General features: G+C 42.1%; 1 long non-coding RNA gene across 1 annotated transcript in view; it reads left to right on the top strand.

Moving 5' to 3' along the window:
- The window catches only part of LOC309332557, a 62,626-nt gene that overhangs the window by 7,322 nt on the left and 34,100 nt on the right, over positions 1-21,204 (top strand). The window contains exon 2 of the long non-coding RNA XR_014152173.1: positions 811-902. This is a non-coding gene — a long non-coding RNA (uncharacterized lncRNA). The remainder of the gene's footprint in view (positions 1-810; positions 903-21,204) is intronic.

Raw genomic sequence — 21,204 nt, 5'->3', positions numbered from 1 at the left:
TTTAAAAAAAATTAAAAAATTGCCTGCTGGGACCTTAGAGACCAACTTGTGTACGTTCAGCTTTACGAGCATGGCCAAAGAAATTTTTAAAATTGAAAAGGGGAGAGACCTCTGGGGAAAATGTCTTTGGCGATCTCGTCTGCCACTGACCCCAATGAGTTTTGACTATATGTGATTTTGGCTTTAGGCACGATCTGCAGAATGTAACCCCTGCATGAGTTCCGGACTTACCGTAAAACAAAAAGTTTGCCTTGCAAACTGTATTAGGAGATGTGATTAGGTATGATTTCATTTGTTTATCAAATTTACAACCTGCTTTTTGACCTCAAAGCAATTTACAAAATCAGTCAAGTGCAGTGGGAACATTAAAAAAAACAAAAAACAAAACAGAAGCTCCACACAAGACTGCAAAACAAGCCCGGTTAGAGCAGGAACAGGCACCTGATCCGCGCGGTCTCTCTCTTGTTCACTTGCTCCTGGGCTTTTTCCCACAAAGCATTTGGTCTTCAATCACTCTGGAGACACCCCAGCTGGAGCAGAAGTCTGCTTTGTTTTGGGTTTTTACCTGCTGTGCTATTGCCCAGGAGGGCTGCTTTTCTTAGAAACAAACTCCCAGCACTTGAGGTAAACTCAGACATGAACAGCTTTATTTAAGTACAGCAGACAAGGAGCTCTGCTTATTCCTGGGCCTCCAGGTCCACGTTGGCTTCTTCCTCCCACTCTGCTCCATAGGAAGTTCCCTCTTCCAGTACTTCCCCTTGGCCCAGGAACTAACTATATTCACACCTGCAACCCTCTCTTTCCCCCTAGATTCATTGAATGATATCACCTGTGCGTAAGAACTTCACAGCAGCAGTTTGCCATATGCAACAGTGAGAGAATGGAGAGAACTAAGAAATAAGGTAAGTTTGCTTTGCTTTGCTTTGCTTTGCTAATATTGTTGCCCCAACCAGGGTTCCCACCCCACCCCATAGCACAAGAGAGTTCTGGCTGAGATGAATAGGCCGAAAACTTGGAAGGTTACTGGTTCTTTCCATACATGTGAATGTGCTGAATTAAAATAAAAATGTTCAGTCCCTGAGGATTCCAAACTGACAATGAGACAACATTGGGCTTGGGTCATAGCCAAGTTCTCCCAACCACATGTGAGCCCTCAGTTAGAGTTAAGTATAATGGTTTAATTGCGGCTAACAACACATTTAAAACACTTTAAAACACTTAATTATAAAAGCAGCATAAAGTACAGTATAAAAACATGAATAACTATAAAATTCAAAAATCAATTAGATAATCCCCAGGGCTAGCTGGCTGAATTGGTCCTACTTGGGCCAGCGAGGAGGTCAGGGGAGAATTAGCTGTGGGCTCTCAGAGTGGGTGATCTTCATAAAAGGGGAGGGGGAGGGAAGGGAAATAAAAGATCAGACTGAATTCAAATGAAAGGCCAGGTGGAATAGCTCTGTCTTACAGGCCCAATGGAAGGAGGTTAAATCCTGAAGGGCCCTAGTCTCATGGGACAGAGCATTCCACCAGGTCGGAGCCATCACTGAAAAGCCCTGGCCCTGGTGGAGGATAGTCTGACTTCCTTAGGGCCCGAGAAGGGACGACAGAGGATGAGATGGTTGGACAGTGTTCTCAAAGCTACGAACATGAGTTTGACCAAACTGCAGGAGGCAGTGGAAGATAGGAGTGCCTGGCGTGCTCTGGTCCATGGGGTCACGAAGAGTCTGACATGACTAAACAACTAAACAACAACAACATATAAGGGCTTGCTTTTTCTGGGTTCCTCCTCCCTCCTGCTTGGGACGGGGTGTGTGTGTGTGTGTGTGTGAACACCCTGTTGCAACAGTTTAATAAAGATCATGCTTACTAGCTGCTTTGCTTCTCAATATTCTCTGGTTGGCCTCTGCTATTTTCTCCTACAAATAGAGAACCTACAAAAGGACTCTATATGGACTCTTGGATACCCCATAAGGGAAAAGGAGCAGTTTTTTTATTTTAACAAGCTCCAGGCCAAAAATGGATGTTGTGAAAAGAGACAGACCTCTGCTTCTTAATCCTGTTGAAATTACTTCATTTCTTGTAAGATGCTGAGCCTGTGCTGGACAGCACAAGATGTTGTATTGATATTTTTGATTTATCATTTGATGCATTTTGAAGAGTTTGGCTAGTAAAATTTGAATAATATTTTCATGGGTCTGGACAACGCTCCATTTCGACCTTCAGCTACCTAGAGTAAGATGGCAGCTCGGCAGGGAGTTGCATAAAGAGGCTCAGTGTTGTTCCTCCAAAAAATGTTTTATCAGCTATTTTTAAAGCCTTTAAAAAAGCTTTTTAAACTTTTAACCTTCTCAATTTGTAATTTGGATGTCTTTCTGGGCCTTGGAACCTTGCTCCCTGTCAGTTTGCATTTCTTAGCGCAGAAAGTATTGATCGGATGTGTAGAGATCTTTCCTATTCTACTTAATTCAGGAGGGTTCTGGAAGCTTTTCTGTGTGAAAGAAACAAGCAGAAGGTTCATGATGTTTGGGTTATTCCTTCAGAGAAGCTGAGTACAGCTGGCCTAAACTGGTTCTGTTATCTCTTCTTCAAGGTCATGCTATAATAAGAGGCCTGGGCTTCACCTTTTCTCTTTCTTTCTTTTTTCCGTCTGGTGTGGTGTTCTGTATATAGTGTTAAGGTTTAGACTTATAGTAAGTTAATATAAGTTTAAGTTAAGCCTGGAAGCAGGCTTCGGAGCTCCGCAGATAACAGGACTGTAATTAGCGTTGATTGCCACCCAGGGAAGTAATTTTTCCTTTTTTTACTTCTCTACTTTTAAACTTACCAACCTACTGAGACTCTAACAGCACCTTCTTGGCTATGCTATGAGAAACATCTTGGGCAAGTTCTGTGAAGCATCCTGGGCAGGCCGCCAGCTGCTAGCTATTAACCGCCAACTCCCTTCTATACTTTGTTCCTGAAACTCCTGGCAGTCTCCACATGGGGAAGCTCTTAAATTGAACAAACTGAGCACTTTCTATCTTTTCTCTCTTTTTTTGGTTGGGGAAACCTCTCCTTGTTTACTCCCCACGGCGACGCTTTGCCTGCTAGTTAAGCCTGCTGCAACTGGATTTCTTATGGACAGTGCCAATCCTGAATGTATTGGATTTGTGACCATCATGCTCATTTGCCTTCTGGAGCAGTAAAGCTCTGCTGAATGAAATACAATTGCCTCTGATCTATTTTGGGGGAATCCTGCAACGTGTCTAAGTTTTTACTCTGCTAACTATACGTTGGAATCCGCTATGGATCAATATTGAGTAGAATTTCCATGGCACTCCCTACCTGCTTACCTTCCCCTGGCTTGGAGGAAATCTTTTAATGAGCCTGCTCATTATACCTCCCCACATCTGCCAATGCTCAGTTTCCAAAAGGAGTCAGTTTTCATTCATCCAGTTGCTTCAAACGGTGCCATATTATCTGCAGCAGTTAGGTAACGGCTTCCAATATGAGAAGGGAGAGGCCAGTAAGGTAACTGAACTCCCTGTCTGAGGTCCTTTGTTTCCAAGCTGGCTGGGAAAGAGGTGAGGCTTTTAGGGAAGGAAGGATGCTCCCAGACTGGGATCCAATGCCATACTGGCAAATGCAGGTTGCGCAATAACTTGGAGCTCTTGTGCAGCCCTGCTCCTACCCCCAAAGGAAAGTCTTTTTCCACTAAGGAAAGTGATGGGGTAATGCATTGGAAAGTGTGGGATAACAACATATCATCTAACCTGGTCACAAATAAATCATAGGGAATGCCTAGTGAACAGTTGATGCTGTCCAACTTTCCCATCAACTACAGTGGTGCCCTGCAAGACGAATGCCTCGCAAGACGGTAAACTCGCTGGACGAAAGAGTTTTCCATTTTGGAGGTGTTTCGCAAAACGAATTTCCTATGGGCTTGCTTCGCAAGACGAAAATGTCTTGCGAGTTCCTGTGGGTTTTCCCCCCTCCCCCCTTTTTCTAAGCCACTAAGCCACTTATCCGCTTATCCAATAAGCCGCTAATAGCGCTAATAGCGCTAATCCGCTAAGCCGTCAATGGGCTTGCTTTGCAAGACGGAAAAAAACGGCTAGACGAAGAGACTCGCGGAACGGATTCTTTTCGTCTTGCGAGGCACCACTGTATGTGCAAACAAATCGGGATGAATGCTCAAGAAACAGGTTGTCGGAAAACAACCAAAATCTCCTTGGCAATTCAGAATAAACATACAGGGGCACTCAACAAAGGGACTGGCAACTGTCTCCATTTGGACTGTGGGCGTTTTGGTGTGTTTTAGGATTCTGTTCTCTGAAATCTTTCATCTAGAAGTACCCTAAGGTTGAGGTTGGATGCTCTCTGGAGCTGACAGCCTGTGCGTGATGATGTTAGAGCATTGAAAGACCCACAGAGATCCAGTCTGTGTGGTCGCTCCTGCCCTGGAGTTCAGCCTCTTCCCTTGAGGCATACCAAAGCCTGAGCATTCTTCTCAGTCTTCAGCATACTTAGTGGAATAAAGCTCTCCTGCAGTAGTAAATTGAACTTGCTTCCAAATAAATGTGCTTAGGCCTCAATTGTGATTGTGTATGTTGTTCCCAGTTGCCTTTGGTTGCTGAGATTCAGGCTATAAGTGAGTTGGATTTTAATATTTGTTATGGTTTATTGATTTTTATTTGTTTGAATGGGCCCTTGTTATATTTTGGCCATTCCAAGGCATCAGGGTGGTGCTGTTAGCACCCTAAATAGGGGGAAATAAATACATTGTGGCAGGTAGCATTGCTTGCCTACAGTAGGTTCGTGTTTTTCCCAGATTGCAATTTTGCAAGAGCTAGGGACACATTTTCACAAACAGGGAAGGGACATGAAAAATAGGTTTATTGCCTCCCCCTTCTTCAGTTTGTGTGGGAATTGCAGAGAGTCCTTTTTAAAAAGAATCTTTTCTTATATACACAACAGATGTCTGCTCACTGACTGCCAAACCAGATAAGGAAACGAAAGAAAAGGAAACAATCAAATAATGTTTTCCCGAATTTGCTTTTAAATGCTACTACTGTAGTCTCAATGTGTTACAATATAGATAGTATGTGAAAAGTTAACAATTGTGGCAAAACCTTTCACAAGGTTCCAGTCGGGTTTGCCTCCACAAATCACTCAGAAAGATAGATACAGCTCCAATCCACTTTCAGCAGCTGTTTTTGAGCAAAGAAAAAGTCATTGGGAGCCTAGTTATGAGAAATGGCGGGGTCAGATTATTATAAGTCTGCAGTATAATGAAGGCTGGGTCCATCAGGTCTGCTCTTGCTGATGTGTCACCTGGTACCAGTCATTCCGGCAAACTGTGAGATTGGGAGAGATGGGAAGCAGGGCTCACTCCGCCAGCTCTGTTAAAGCACCAACTCCAGCAGGAGCCTTCAGCCCCTGAATTATGCCAATACGAGCTGGTCATTTGTAAGAGCTGCTATTTAACTTTTAAAAAATGGCACCTAAATTTGCTTCCCCCCCCCCTTCTTTCTTCCCTGCCACTTTTTCCTCTTGTGTTTTGTGTATTTAATGATAAACCTGCAAGCAGGGACTGTCTTGTTTTGATTGTATGTAAGCCACTCTGTTTCATGGGATCACAGAGAGTTGAACATGACTAAGACGACTAAACAACAATAGCCACTCTAGATGGATGAGTGGAAGAGATAGATATAGACAGACACACACACACACACACACACACACACACACACACACACACAGAAGAACATGGTACAAACGCACCAAAATAAATAAAGAATAAATACTGGGTTGGTGCTAAGGACTCCATCCTCAGACTGTTGCTATGTTATTCTTCATTTTCCTATTCATACCCTTGTTTGCTTGTATTTCAATAACCAGCTTATGATTTGGGCCTACAAAAATGAGTAGATCCAGCTTCCTTCAATCCCTTTGAATAACCATAATTAACTATCCAATTGGGACCTTCTGGTGGGCCTCACCAAGAGCAGCAAATCAACCATTAACTTGTATAGGAGAGATAAAACTGATGCACTCCAATGACACCACAGGGATGGGAGTTCAAGTTGCTGCAGCCATTCAGAATCAAATCTGCTCCTATCCACTGAGCCACGCACTTAGTTATGTTTCTTTCACACCACGGAGCAAGATGAATTCTCGGCATCTGACTTTAGCTGACATTCTGTAGCAGTGGTTCCTAAACATTTCCTCTCTATGGACCACTAGAAAATTGCCAAGAGTCCTGGTAGACTCCATAAATGACCTTTCTGCCTGTTGTAAAGGTAAAGGGACCCTTGACCATTAGGTCCAGTCATGACCAACTCTGGGGTTGCAGCGCTCATCTCGCTTTATTGGCTGAGGGAGCCGGTGTACAGCTTCCAGGTCATGTGGCCAGCATGACTAAGCCACTTCTGGCGAGACAGAGCAGCGCACGGAAATGCCATTTACCTTCCCGCCGGAGTAGTACCTATTTATCTACTTGCACTTTGTGCTTTCGAACTGCTAGGTTGGCAGAGCAGGGACTGAGCAACGGGAGCTCACCCCATTGCGGGGATTCAAACCGCCGACCTTCTGATCGGCAAGTCCTAGGCTCTGTGGTTTAACCCGCAGCGCCACCTGCATCCCCTCTGCCTGCTGTAGCAATTGTTACATGCTGAGGTGGATGCCATATGATTTTGAATTGTATTTTTATTGCTTCTTTCTTACATTGCATTTTATCGTATTGCATTTTGAGTTCCATAGATCACAATCTAAAATATAATAATAAATAGAGGAAAATACAATTAAAATTGAATATGAATGTTTGATGTACTGCACCCACTATTTCCAGTTGCAACGACTGTGACCAGCTCCTTCTCCCCTTGTTGTTCACATGCCACCTGAATGAAGCTCTCAGACCATTGCTAGTCTTTGGACCAGAATTTAGGAAGCCCCTGTTCCAGACCTTCCAAGGGTCCCTATTTTCCAGGGACAGTTCCGGATTTACAGAAGCAGTCCCGGTTTCTGATCTGATCCCAGAATGTGCTGCTTTTCCTTAGGACGTCCCTATTTTCATTGGAGGGTGTGGAATAGGACATCCCCAAGGCTTTTTTTTTTTTTTTGAGCTGGAACCCACCAAAACTCAGTTCCAGCACTTCTCAGGTGGGTGCCATTGCAAGAGATGTTCATGGTGAGTTCCAGCACCTCTTTTTCTAGAAAAATAGCACTGGACATCCCTATTTTCATGAGAGAAATGTTGCAGGGTATGCTGTTCTATGTGACAGTGTTTAGGGCTTAGGTCTTTCTTGCCCTATGTGCACTCCCCAACAGAGGCACAAACAGTTCAGTGGAATGACAAAGCTATCGCAAAGGGGCAGATCAAGGATTGCTGAGCTGCCCTTCTGCCACAGATGAGAACTTTTGCCCCCCACCTTTTACTGCAGACCCTCTACTTTCTTCCATACATGTCAGTGGTGACCTTTTGATTTCTGTAGGGAAGGAAGTTAATACAATCGGTGGCCAGTATTTGTTTGAATGTAGAAAATATAAAGTCAGACATCTGGAGCCAGGTCTTCGGTTGGTGCATGTGGTTGACTTCCAACAGATCTGCATTTATTTGCACTACTCAGCAACCTTCTGCTGTACTTTTGCAGTTTATTCTAGTCACTCGCTGAAATGTCAGTCACGGTTCCCAACTTTTGCGGCTGTTGGGGTGAATCGGTGAGTCACAGCCTTTATCTTTGTGACCACTGGTCATGTCGGGTCTGTGTTTTGCAGGCACATAACTTTGCAAACCTTACTTCATTTCCCTAGTGAAATGCACTCTCTGTCATAAACTGAGATGGATATTATTTCTTCTTCTTAGGAGAGGCGTCACATCATGATATAAAAACGAAAACCTTTGTTTTCTTGCCTTGTTTCTTTGTCTATATGTGTGAAGCATCCTGTGGAATAGAAGGTCATATCTTTTTTTAGGGATTGTCCTTATTTGTCCATACCGTTTGTGAGAGCAGAATTGTAGTGTCTCGTAAAGCTCCTGTCAGGCTTGCCTTCTGTTTCAAATATATAGTCTGGAAGGGGAAGGGGGAGACTTCCAATGGCAGCAAAGTGAAATAGCAAATGTGTCAAAGGGAAAGAAAGAAAAATTAAAACCCTCAAATACTGGAATCAGCATTGTTAGCTAGTCACACATAATCTGAAAACTATAGCTGCTGCATAGGATCATTAGTAGGGCTTTAAAATAATAAAAGTTCTGCCTAGAAGAAACTGAGTTCTGCAACTTGATGGAAATCTGCATAATTTCTCTGTTTTTTTCAAAATCTGGTCTGCATGAAGATCAGCACAGGGGCTCCTTGTAGTAGTTCGACCACCCTCAGAAATGGGTGGGGGGATCAATGGGGAGTGTTTCTGGCACCTTCATTCTGTAGTTTCCATTGTATGCTCAACGAACATACCTCTTCCCCCTGGCTTTTGAGCTTTGACACCTGAGATACTTCAGTTTTTAGCATCTGCTTTATGCTTGTGACTTTATAAATTGTTTTAAACTAGTGCGGTACAGGATGTTGTAGAAGCCCTAATTCATACATTATGACTGATACCGTTTTGGCTGGAAGAGCAAAAACACAATTGTCTTCAGATTAACACCTGCTTACAAGAGGGCCCACTCCTGGGGGCCAAGGCACTGGGGGCTCCCCCAGTATTATTTTTAGGAGCCTGTCCCTCCTCAGTGTTCAGAGGGCCCCATGCACAATGTCCTGACAGCGCACAACATCATGTGCGCAATGTCAGGACATTGCACAGGGCCCCCTCCATCCTCAGGAGAAGGTGGCACCTCAGTCTACTTACATGTGTACAGTTGCATGTGTAAGGGTCTCGATGTGGCTGAGAACTTGGAAAGAGGCTGATATACATACCACTGTGCACATGTGTGTCCTATGCAGACATTTCCTTGAATGTGCAAAGATTGTAAGTAGGGACATGCTACCCTCCCATCTCTGCTTGTGTTCACCATAAAGTAGGTAAAGGTAAAGGACCCCTGGACGGTGAAGTCCAATCAAAGGCAACTATGGGGTTGTGGTGCTCATCTCGCTTTTCAGGCCAAGGGAGCTGGTGTTTGTCCACAGACAGCTTTCCGGGTCATGTGGCCAGCATGACTAAACTGCTTCTGGCGCAACAAGACACCATGACATAAGCCAGAGCACATGGAAACACTGTTTACCTTCCTGCCACAGTGATACCTAGTTATCTACTTGGACTGGTGTGCTTTCGAACTGTTAGGTTGGCAGGAGCTGGGACAGAACAATGGGAGCTCATCCACTGTCACGGGGATTTGAACCACCAATCTTCTGATCAGCAAGCCAAAGAGGCTCAGTGGTTTAGGCCACAGTGCCACCCGCATATACCATAATGTGCAGATAAGCTTAACATGCATGAAGGAGGAACAGAAGGAGGAACCACTTCAGGTGTGTATCGGGGTGAGGTGTGTGGTGATGGCACCAGTAGTAATCTCTGCTGTGAGAAGGGGCATTACATTTGAACCAAAATGTCCCTGTTGCCACCTGTGGATTATTGTAAGGTATGCACCTCTGCATGAAGAGGGAACCCACTCTCTTGCCTTCAGAGCAGAACCTTTGTTACACTGTGCTTAGAATTGCCCATAAGCACACACTGAAAAGGCTGCTGTGCAGAGATGCACCTTATTTCACCCATTAAGGTTATAAGAATGACAAGATGTTTGAAGCACGTTAAAGCTGAAGCATGCTTATTTGCATGAAATAATCTTGAGTCCTTCTCTCACGCCTTTCCCCCTCCAATGTTGTCCTACAATCCTTAGAAATCTGCTGACAGCTGAATGTTCTTGCTCTCCTGGAGTGACATGAGCTTGTGCTGTGTGGCCACTAGAGGCCACCGTGGCATGTAGCAGACTATGCGCATAGGGCCTCTTTGTCCTTCGCTTTCCTGCTGAGAGCCAGAAAATGGGGGGCAGCAGCCTGGGAGAAACAGAAGGGGGGAAAGGTGATGCCAAGATGGGCAAAACCATTGTTTGTTGTTGTTTGTTCAACACCACCATCCCAGTTGTCTGTATAAATAACACCCAAAGTGCTATACAGGATAAGATGCAACAATAAAAAAATACAACAGCCGAATAACAAGCAGCAAAACAGCATCAGGGAGAATAAAATGGATTGTCAGAACATAATTATCCTGAGGCAGTAGATTGTTTCATTGGCGTAAGACCTTGGTGGAATAATAAAAAAAGTGTTTACCTGAACACAAAAACCAATTTTAGGGCACTGATCTTCAAGTGGCAACATTTGAGGCCTCAATTTCACACCTGAGCTCCAGCTCTTGATCTTGGTTCCATGACTCCTCCCCTAGAGTCAGACCCAGCAGGTGGCAAATCCAGGCAAATGTGCTCCAGTTTCAACTTATCATAGGTTAGGAAGGCTTCTATCTCTCATAGTTACTCTACCTGGAAGTCAAGATCTGGGAACAGATCTGAATTCTCTAAATTTGAATTTTGCAGTGATAGTTTATCCAGATCTGAATGCTTTAGATCAGAAAGTGGGGCTGTTATTTACTCCTGTGTGTGACAGGTGCTCCAGTACAGGATCAAACTCTCCAAAATGTGTCATAGCAGAACTCCAGACATATGACCAAAGTTAACCTACCAGAGGAAGATGGTGGATTTCATAACTAACATGGACTTGTAACAAGCATGAATTTTCATTCCAGGACATGATGGGGGGGCCTTCCTACTATTCAGGAATTTCCCCCCCCTCAGAGTCAAGGGGGGGGGAAGTGTCTGTTAAGTGTGTTTCCAGAGGAGAAAGTGATCCCAAACAGAACTACAAATAAAAAAATTCCTTCCAGTAGCACCTTAAAGACCAACTAAGTTAGTTCTAGGTATGAGCTTTCGTGTGCATGCACACTTCTTCAGATACCTTCAGAAGGTATCTGAAGAAGTGTGCATGCACACGAAAGCTCATACCTAGAACTAACTTAGTTGGTCTTTAAGGTGCTACTGGAAGGAATTTTTTTATTTTGACTATGGCAGACCAACACGGCTACCTATCTGTAACTAGAACTACAAATGGATAACTCAATAGCCTAAACTTTGTAATATAGCATGCTGTACAGAAAATAAAGAACTCGGTAACATTTGTTAGAAAGAAAGAAAAAGGAATCTCTTGAACCTGAAATATCTATCCTAGTAAGAGGCAGGAAGGAGGTGACAGGTGGAAGTGCTCTGTTGCCAATTTCTGGAAGAAATATTCACAGTGAATTAAAAAAAAATGTTTTTCCTTCTTTAGCTGTACTGATTTAAGAGTAAGTCCCACTGAACTCACTAGGATATGCTGAACAGGATTGCACTCTTCATTTATTTTATTTTTTAAGGAAAGTTTCTTTTTAGGATAAGGGAATTCAGAAAGCCCAGTGAGCTTTGTGCTGAGAGTCCCAAGAATTCATCTTTAGATCTGTGATCATTTTCAAAATATGTATTTCCTTCATTTCTGCTTCAAAGCATTCTCCTTCTCTCCCGTCCTCCCCCAAATCCTCTCTCTCTTAACATTCAAATTCTAATTACCAGACTGGACTTTACAAGTGGAACATAAATAACATTACATAGATAATTAAGATGTATCGTTAATTGGAGCTGGTTTCAGTGTGCTAATTGCATAATTCAGCTGTCTGTTAAATAGCTTTTCCAGTGTGAAAATTACCCATTTATGGGCAATGCTTGTGTGAGCATCACACTCCCTCCACTCAGTAACATGAGTCAACATTTTTAGGTGTTAGCTTCACCATGCAGAGCTCAGTCTCTTCATCAAAGGGCAGGTGGAAATTCTTTCCTTAAAACTCCAAAAGAGGAGGGATAATTTCCGCCATAGAGCTGCCAACCTTTCCCTGGTAGCACACTTAGACCTTTACAAGCTGTTTACTGGGTGGGTGATGTTCTTCAACTGCATTGCCATGTTTGGCTTGGATACTGAAGTCCATTTCAGGAGCCCTCCCAGAAAAAAATTAAAACCGGGTACCAAGAGGTATTGCAACTAATTCATGTTAGCAGCTTTTTGTTTGGTAAAACATAAAAACAGTTCTCAGCTGAACTCTGAGTGAAGTCACAAATAGAGTCTTCACTAGAGAGGCAATGATCTGTCCATTTCAGTCCTCTCAGTTTCTCATTTTTCCTATCTTAAATTCCATTATGCAGCCATTTGCAATTAATTAAAAAACAAAATAATCCTCATGAAACTTTAGTGTGGATTTCACCCAAAAAACACATTTTTGTATGTGGTTTTGACTAATGGACACATTTCTGCAAGGCACTTCTCCTAATATTGTGCATTTTGTATCTTATTTTAAATAGTATATTCATTTTTATGCTCGCTTTCACATAATGTGTGCATTGTTGTAAACATGGATTGGAGAACTGCAGTTCAGATTGGAGAACTGCAGTTCAGATAAGTGTGAATTTCAAAGGCTGCCTATGTTTTGAGTCTTACATTGTTTCTGAATGCATGAAGTCGATAGATTCAGCTTTAAATGTGAACTGAATCAAACTTATCCCCACTCCAGACCTTCTGGAGTCCTTTGGTGTTTAAGTCAACACTGCTTCAATGGTGTTTGAGTCAACGCTTCTTCAGATCCCAAGCCATTCAGGACTTCTTCCATAAAGAAATAATGTTATTTCATTCTCCATTCACCAGAAACAAGTTGCAGGATGCTGCAATAAGATGCTAATCCAGTATATTAATCTTACTCTGGATTTAGCTAGGTAATATTTTGATTCCACATGTTGCAATTCCCGTTGAAATTCTTTAAAATGTTATGCATATCCTTTTTGAATAGTGATTGAGGGACTAAACGGAGGTTCATATTTCAGTGCTTATGTTTTTCTACTGGCTCCTCTAGATGTGTTGCAATGGCCCACTAGTTTACTTGATTTTTAAGAATGGATTATGTAGATTTGCCAAGGCTCATTAAGTGTTGCTTGTTGCAGAGGAAATTGCCCTGGAATAGGAGATGGGATCAGTGCAGGAGCATTGCCTCTCAACTGTAGGGGAAAATATCGGTCGTAAATTCCATAAATTAAGTATGCATCATATGTAGCAGTAATTTATTTTGTCTGTTCTTGATCTGCTGCTGGTCAATTTCACTGAAGGTACCTAAGTGTTATGAGAGAGGAAGAAAATATTGGTCCACTTTTCCCATACCATGCTTAATTTTCTAAACTTCTATCATGTTTCCTTCCCTTAGTTGGCTTTTTCTAAACTGCAAAGTGGCATGCCATCCAACCTTTCTCCATAGAGAAAGTACACTAATTCCTTCTCCTTTTCTGCACCTTTCCAAGCTCTGCAATAACCTATTTTTTTAAGATGAGGCTACTGGAAGTTCACACAGTAGTTCATATATATTTATTTAACAAAATTAATTCACTTTGTCGCAGGGCCGGATTTAGGATTGATGAGGTCCTAAGCTACTGAAGGTAATGGGACCCTTTATATGTCCAGCTGTCCTTTGTCAACAACAAATTGTCGCTGTTTTTGTTGTTGAATATATGCTATATGGTAATTTATGGACCTAATAGGTATCTAAAGCCATTTGCACATGACAAAATATATATTTTAACAAATTGTTGAACTGAAATACGATTAAGAAGTATTAATATTAATATTCATAATTTTTTCCTTTACTTTTTTGGGGGGGCCCCCAAGAGAGTGGGGCCCTAAGCTATAGCTTGTTTAGCTTATATGTAAATCCAGCACTGCTTGATTTTATTTCTGTGCTTGTTTGGAAGAAAAAAAACAAGTTTCTAAGCACTTTGTAAAATTATATATATATAATGTTTAAATTCTCAGTTAAGAAACAGTCAAAAATGGGTATTTAGAAACATGGAAGTGGTTATTAAAATATTAAAACAGTAGCTAAAAAGTTAACACACATGTAACTTCAAGAAGTCTGGATAGGCTTGCCTAAACAAAATGTTTTAAGCAGGTGCTGAAAACAATACAGTCGTACCTTGGTTGCTGAACGCCTTGGTACTCATACATTTTGGCTCCCAAATGCTGTGAACCCAGAAGTAAGTGTTCCGGTTTGCAAATGTTCTCTGGAAGCTGAACGTCCGACACTGCTTCTGTGGCTTCTGATTGAGTCCAGGAAGCTCCTGCAGCCAATCGGAAGCCGCGCCTTGGTTTTCAAACGTTTTCGGAAGTCAAACAGATTTGCGGAACAGAATACATTCAGGAATCAAGGTACGACCATACAGCCAATGGGCCTGCCTGATCTCAATACACAGGGAATTCCAACGTGCATATGCTGCCACACTATGTGACTGATCACGCCATCTCTCCTCCTAATGGGCAAACTCAGATGGTATGTGCTAACAAGAGGGGTGGTATTGGTGTGCCATTTCACTGGTCACTCCCAATTATGAGGAGGTTAAATAGCACCGGTCTCAAAAGATGTCCTTGGAGAATCTCACTACTTAACGCCCTCCCCCCTTTTCAGTTTGTGCCTACACTCTGCTTCCTCCTATTTATCATCCCCTTGAGTAATGTTGGACAAAAAAGACGCTTTTCTTCACACAGCACATAGTTAACCTGTGGCCACCAACTTTGATGTCTTTAAAAGGGGATTACAGAAATTCTTGGGGGCTGTCAATACCCACACAATGGCTATATATCTCCCAGACTATATCTTGCAAGCGTCTGAGTGCTTTATTTTGCTTTTGCTTCGCCATAGCTGGGGATATATTTTCCTCCTTTGGGAGCTGCCTGTGATGAGTGGAACTATATTAGGGAATGGAAGGATTGTGTTAATTGTTTAATTATACTTTGCTTTAAATTATTTTGTTTTTCATAGCTTATATTGCATAGTTTGCTATTTATATGTCACTTTAAAATGATTGGCTAAAGCTGCATATGAGCCATATTATCATCATTATTAATATTATTGATAGCAATTTGTTTTCAGTAACAGAAGCTGTGTGCCTCTGAATAACAGTTTCTGGGGGATGTGATTGGTGCACAAGTCTTGCTTCTGAGGCACCTGATTGGCTAATGGCAGCGCAGAAAGCTAGATGATGATGATAACAACAACAACAACAACAACAACAACAACAACTTATTATTTATACCCCGCCCATCTGGCTGGATTTCCCCCGCCACTCTGGGCGGCTTCCAACAAAACACTAAAATACAATAATCTATTAAACATTAAAAGCTTCCCTAAACAGGGCTGCCTTTAGGTGCCTTCTAAAAGTTTGGTAGTTATTTTTCTCTTTGACATCTGGTGGGAGGGCATTCCACAGGGCAGGTGCCACTACCGAGAAGGCCCTCTGCCTGGTTCACTGTAACTTGGCTTCTCGCAGCGAGGGAACCGCAGGAAGGCCCTCGGCGCTGGCTCTCAGTGTCCAGGCAGAACGATGGAGGTGGAGACGCTCCTTCAGGTATACTGGACCGAAGCCATTTAGGGCTTTAAATGTCAGCACCAACACTTTGAATTATGCTCGGAAACATACTGGGAGCCAGTGTAGGTCTTTCAAGACCAGTGTTATATGGTCTCGGCGGCCGCTCCCAGTCACCAGTCTAGCTGCCGCATTTTAGATTAGTTGTAGTTTCCGGGTCACCTTCAAAGGTAGCCCCACATAGAGCGCATTGCAGTAGTCCAAGCAAGAGATAATTAGAGCATGCACCACTCTGGCAAGACAGTCTGCAGGCAGATAGGATCTCAGCCTGTGTATCAGATGGAGCTGGTAAACAGCTGCCCTGGACACGGATTTGACCTGTGCCTCCATGGACAGAATGACTCCCAGGCTGCACACCTGGTCCTTCAGGTGCACAGTTACCCCATTCAAGACCAGGAAATCCTCCACACCTGCCCGCCTCCTGTCCCCCCAAAACAGTACTTCTGTCTTGTCAGGATTCAACCTCAATCTGTTAGCTGCCATCTGTTAAACTAGACGGGCCTTGTGTCTAATCCATCAGAGCTTTGCTTATGGACACCTTTTTAATAAAAAATGTGATTGATAATTTGTTTGCAGAATAAACAAATGAGGTGTTGTTGTGGTTGTTCATAGTTTAACCTTAAGTAAATCCAAGAGCTGATTTGATGAGAGCCTGGTCCTCGCTTCTAAAATCTGAAATGGTGCCCCTCCATATTATGCTTCCAGTGTCATTCAAAGGTGGTCTGTCAGTTATTAATTTAATTTTAAGCTGTAATTGAACTTTAATGAATGAAGTTGGGTCTTTTTCTACTTTGACAGGCTGACTTGAATTTGAAATATGACCTGGGATTTTGCATAGGTCTCACATCTATAGCACTGTCTGGCAGTGAAATATTTCCAAAGTCCTTAAAGCATTGCTGGGAAAATCTGAAGACATTTTTCATTGAATAAGGGAGCTCCATGAATGTTAGAATTAACTAACCTACCAACTAACTCTTTATTCCTTGCTATAAAATATTTCAACTAAACTTGCAAAGGCTAATTTCCAGTCTGAAATTATGTGAGTGCTGACTGAGGGGGTAGCTTTTCAGTCATGGCCGTCCTAAGAAAGGCTTACCTTGTGGCACCAACTATGCAGTGTTTATTCTCCTAGACATTTCATCATGTAAAGTGTGAGTTGGTTTTAACGCTAGTCTTGTCTGTTCAACTTGGATATTTTTTTTTATGTTTTCTTTCATTGTTCTGTGTCACTTTTAGCTCAGATTTTATACATTGCTTTAGCATTTTGCTTGTATGCTTGCTTTCCCTGACCGTATTTCTCCAGATTACTGAAGGGCAATCTGGACACTCTTTAAATAAACAAACAAACAAACAAACAAACAAACAGAATGGGCTGAGGAGTGTGCACCATCATAATTGGCATGTTATCTGACCATTTACTTAATAAATATTTTGGTACTGCTAAATCAAGAAGAATGGAACTCTTCTCAAAATGGTGCGTGTAATAAAATCAATATAGCCTTTAAAAAATCAAATGTAAAAACAAAAAGATAATTGTTAGGGAGAAGGAAAGGACAGGGATACAAAGCCACACCCCTAAACTTTTAACTGTCTTCCCCGGCCTTGGAGATGCATGGAAGTTGTCATTTTGTGAAGATGCTGAATACTTTCTATTAGAAATCTGCAAAATGGCTATTCTCACTGGTATAATGAAGAGGAACATGGCTAGGGGGCGGGAGTGTAGTTTCAGTGCTTGCTTTCATTGCAGAACCAACCGGGTCATCTATTGGAGCAGTATTTGTCAGCATTGTAACTTGGGACCGGAGGACAGGCGCAGAAGGTGGTAGTCAACTGAGCTTTACTCAGAGTAGGTCCATTGAAATAAATGAACATGACTAAGTTAGGTCCATTAATTTCAGTGGGTCTACCCTCACTAAAACGTAGTTGAATACACCCCATGACCTCTTTGTTAGGTAGGGTAGGCTCAGATAGTCATTGGCCCAGGGTCACCAGTGAGCTTCGTGCCTATTCTGGGATGTGAACTCAGGTTTCCCTTGGCTTCATTTTTGTCCTCTCCTTGGAGACGTGGCTATGAGGGCTGTCACAATGAGCTCCTCTTCCTCAAAATTTACCACTACACCACTGAGTATTTTTGGTCCTTCTTTGTTGGGGAGAACAGAACAGTCCTTTGCCTTGAAGCATAGCTCAGTCCCACTTCAGTCCAATGGATAGGGATCAGTTTTGGGACTAGTGATTGCTTTCTGCTCCAGCTTGGGGGCACTGTAACTTATTCCTTAAATTGCCTCCTGTCCCTCACTCCTGCTACCTCCACAAATGACCACCAGTCCATGGTGCCACTGAGAAGCAACCACCATAGGTGAGTCACAGTATCAAAAGCTGCAGGTATTCCAGCTCACTTTGCCAGCTTTTCCCCCAGGCTCCGTGTCTTGTCTACAAGTTATTCTTGATGTGTTCTAAGTAATGACACACCGTTCGGAAACCAACGAATCGTGAATCAAAGCTCCTGGTTACTTTCATAAAAGAGACATTAGAAACCCAAAACATAAAGATCATTTTATCTTTATTAACAGTTTAATGCATATGAGAAAGCTATTTGACATTTTTTACACCTCAAACTCTTTTCTTCATGCATTGCTGAGCAGACTGCACCAGAATTCATCCACTTAAATCCATTTAATAACTCAGTAGATTCTCTGTCAGGCTATGAGTTGATGCCAGTATATGGCTTTACGTAAGTGCTCAAGCACCCCGTCAAAACCTTGCATTGCATTTGAACATTACTGTTAATAATGAAATTGTAATTGGGGTCGCCATTAGACCAATACAAAAGTTTCCAAACCTGTATTTGTTAATATTTTTGTTGTTTCAAACACTAGCCCAGTATTAAGGGACCTGTGGCCAGGTGTTGATGAACTCCAGTTCCCCTCACCCTGGTCATTGGCCATGCATGATTGGGGCTAACAGGAGTTGATGTCTGACCACATCTGGAGGAATATTGGTTCACCTTCATGATAGAGTGATAGGAACAGCAATAGAGGAACATCCTTTAAATTAAAGGGTGGGGTACTAGGAAAAAGGGAGGATGTGTCTCTGTGTATAATCCTTCCCAGAAGGGCCTGAGCTGGGTTTGGCCCCCTCAGCCATGGCCAAGGTTTAGCAGCTCACTTAATTTGTCCCATAGAACAATGTGACCTGTTAAGAACTACACTCACCTTCCAGATGTTGCCTGGGAGCCTTGCCTTTGTACTGGAGACTGAAAATTCTGGACTGTAACAAAGAGACAGAACCCAGGAGGTGGCATATAAGCTTGTCATTATGATGGGTCTTAGATGGAATGAAAAGAAGCTCTGTATTTTGCTGGGAATCCACCAACATAAACGTACTGAGAGAGGCTGGGCCAGCCAGCATCCAGAATGGTGGATTTGCCTTCCAAAACATACTAAGGCAGTAGCTTTACTTTTTCCCATTTGAAGTGGATTAGGAAAAAGGAGTTAAGCCAAATCCTTTCTCTTTGGAATTCCATTTATTTGGGAGGAGCAGGAATTCCATTTATTTTGTGGGTATAGGGCAGTATACTAATATGATGATGATGATGATGAGCCTTGGTTACTTTGTGTTTTTAAAAAAAGTTTTAATTAAATTTTTGAATTTAATAAAATTTAACAATATATATATATATATATATATATAAGCCATGGTTGTTAGTTTATAAACCTTGGCTTGTGTCAGTCATGGCTTTGGCTTTGCATTATGTGTGAACGTGGCTAAGGTTATGGCCAGCTATCCATTCAACTCAGGAAGCTAGAATAATCGTGAGCTTAAACAAAAGGAGCTTGTCAAAGCTCAGCAACATCAGTGATCCTCCTTGATTTCTCAATTACAGGAAAAGGAGTGTGAATGAGACAGATGTGACTTTTGCTGAGATAAATGTGTCTTAAGCACTTCCTTGCAGCACTTTGGTTTGACTTTAAGCAGGATCACATTCATGACCCAAGCACAACAGCAGAGAGATGCAACCCATTCTAAATGTATACTGGCTGAATTGCCGTTCATAGTCATGAAGTATAAGAAGAATTCAGCATCTCTTTTGCTTCAGCAAGTTGCCCACGTGAGGCGTCTCACGCTTTTAGCACCGAAACTGATAACATAGTTGTTACTTGAGTTTCATGCTAGGGGTATTCCCTGATTTTCCTTGGCACCAGACAGATTTCAAGCTGAAGGAGCACAGCAAGGAATCCGTTTTTCAGATCTGCAAGACAAGCTTCTTTTTTTCTGAATGGGCACCCTCTGTTTCATAAATGTACATGGGAAAAACTCGTAATGTCTCGATTTCAAATGCCTCTTTGGGAGCTTGTTTATTCAAATAAAAGCCTTACAAATTATTAGCATGAAAAAACTCCACCACTTTGCATTTTCTGGGATGTGTTATCCTATTAGGCAAAGTATCGTTCTGTATGTTTATAACTTACACAATTACTGTTCTTGATTAACAACTAAAACTGATGAGTTGGCCTTTCACGAAGCCGTAAGCAAAGTCAGCCATGCAGAAAATATAAGGGAAGGGAAAACAATTAAAAGTTATTTTAGTTGTTATGTTGGAGTTGATTGTTGTATTTACATATTTCTCCCCCTCCCCAATAAAACATGAAAATCTTCGTTGCGTACAAAGTGCTGTTTTATCAATGGCATTATTTCACAGTAACATTAGAAATTTCAGATTTATTACATTCATTTTGGATTAGCAAGCATCATGTGTGTGATGTATTAAAGAGCAGATTAAATTCGTGCAATACATAAATTTAGTACCGCATAGTATGACTGTCTCTAGTCTTCACAACTGCAGAATTAACAGGGCAAATAAGAAGCAGCCGTCATTGTTCGCCTGGCAGAATGAGGGTGCCTGTGGAACCACTCCAGCAAGAACAAAATTTATGAAATGAGTTACACAGTTTTGCAAACCTGCAACTGGAATATTCAAAACATACCATAGGAATGATTAATCACATCAACAAAAGGACAGCGAGTGTTTTGCAAATGCTATTACACAGTACTGGTGTTCTAAAAACACTTAATTCTGCAGAGGGTTATAAATTGGTGCTCAAGTTTAATGGGATTTAAAGAACCAACCAACTTCTTCTCATTTAAATTTTTATTGATTATCTTGCAAAGGTGATATAACACACTGAAAATCATCTCAGCATCAGCATGTGCTTCCTGCTAAATAAACCTGTGGCAGGGAAGGCAGTTGCTCCTATCAACAGGGTGTTAATTGGCAAGTGAATTGGTTCTTGGGGTTCAATCAGAAGACCAGGATTCTGTCCTTTGCTGTCTTGACGGTGTCCTCTAGCAGGACTTTTCAGCATAATATGTGCGCCTCTGTTCTATTGGCAATAGGCAAGAATTAATCCTTCCCCAGGCAGAAATGTGGCTGGGATTTACACTCCTCCTTCCAAGCAACTGGACTGAGAGGTCCTGAAATGGGAAAATCTACGTCCCCTTGATAAGGGGGACAGATTAGGTTTCTGCCTTTGGGTAGGTGTCAGTCTCTTGTAGAACCTGACACATTTTGGAATAAGGACAGTGGGTGCATCCAGACTTACTACTATTTTGTGGGAGGGATTTCTGTGCATGCTGGAAATCTTTTCCCCGTCTAAATTGCTCTTTCAAAGCTGCTCTTAGTCCTGTCTATGACCGAAAAAATATGGGTATATGTTAATCCTAATAAGTTTGAGCTGCATTTACTTTGGTGGTATTTT

The sequence above is a fragment of the Podarcis erhardii genome (assembly GCF_964252035.2).
Source record: "Podarcis erhardii genome assembly, chromosome: 17".
Classification (NCBI taxonomy): domain Eukaryota; kingdom Metazoa; phylum Chordata; class Lepidosauria; order Squamata; family Lacertidae; genus Podarcis; species Podarcis erhardii.
This window is presented reverse-complemented; position numbering and strand designations above follow the sequence as displayed.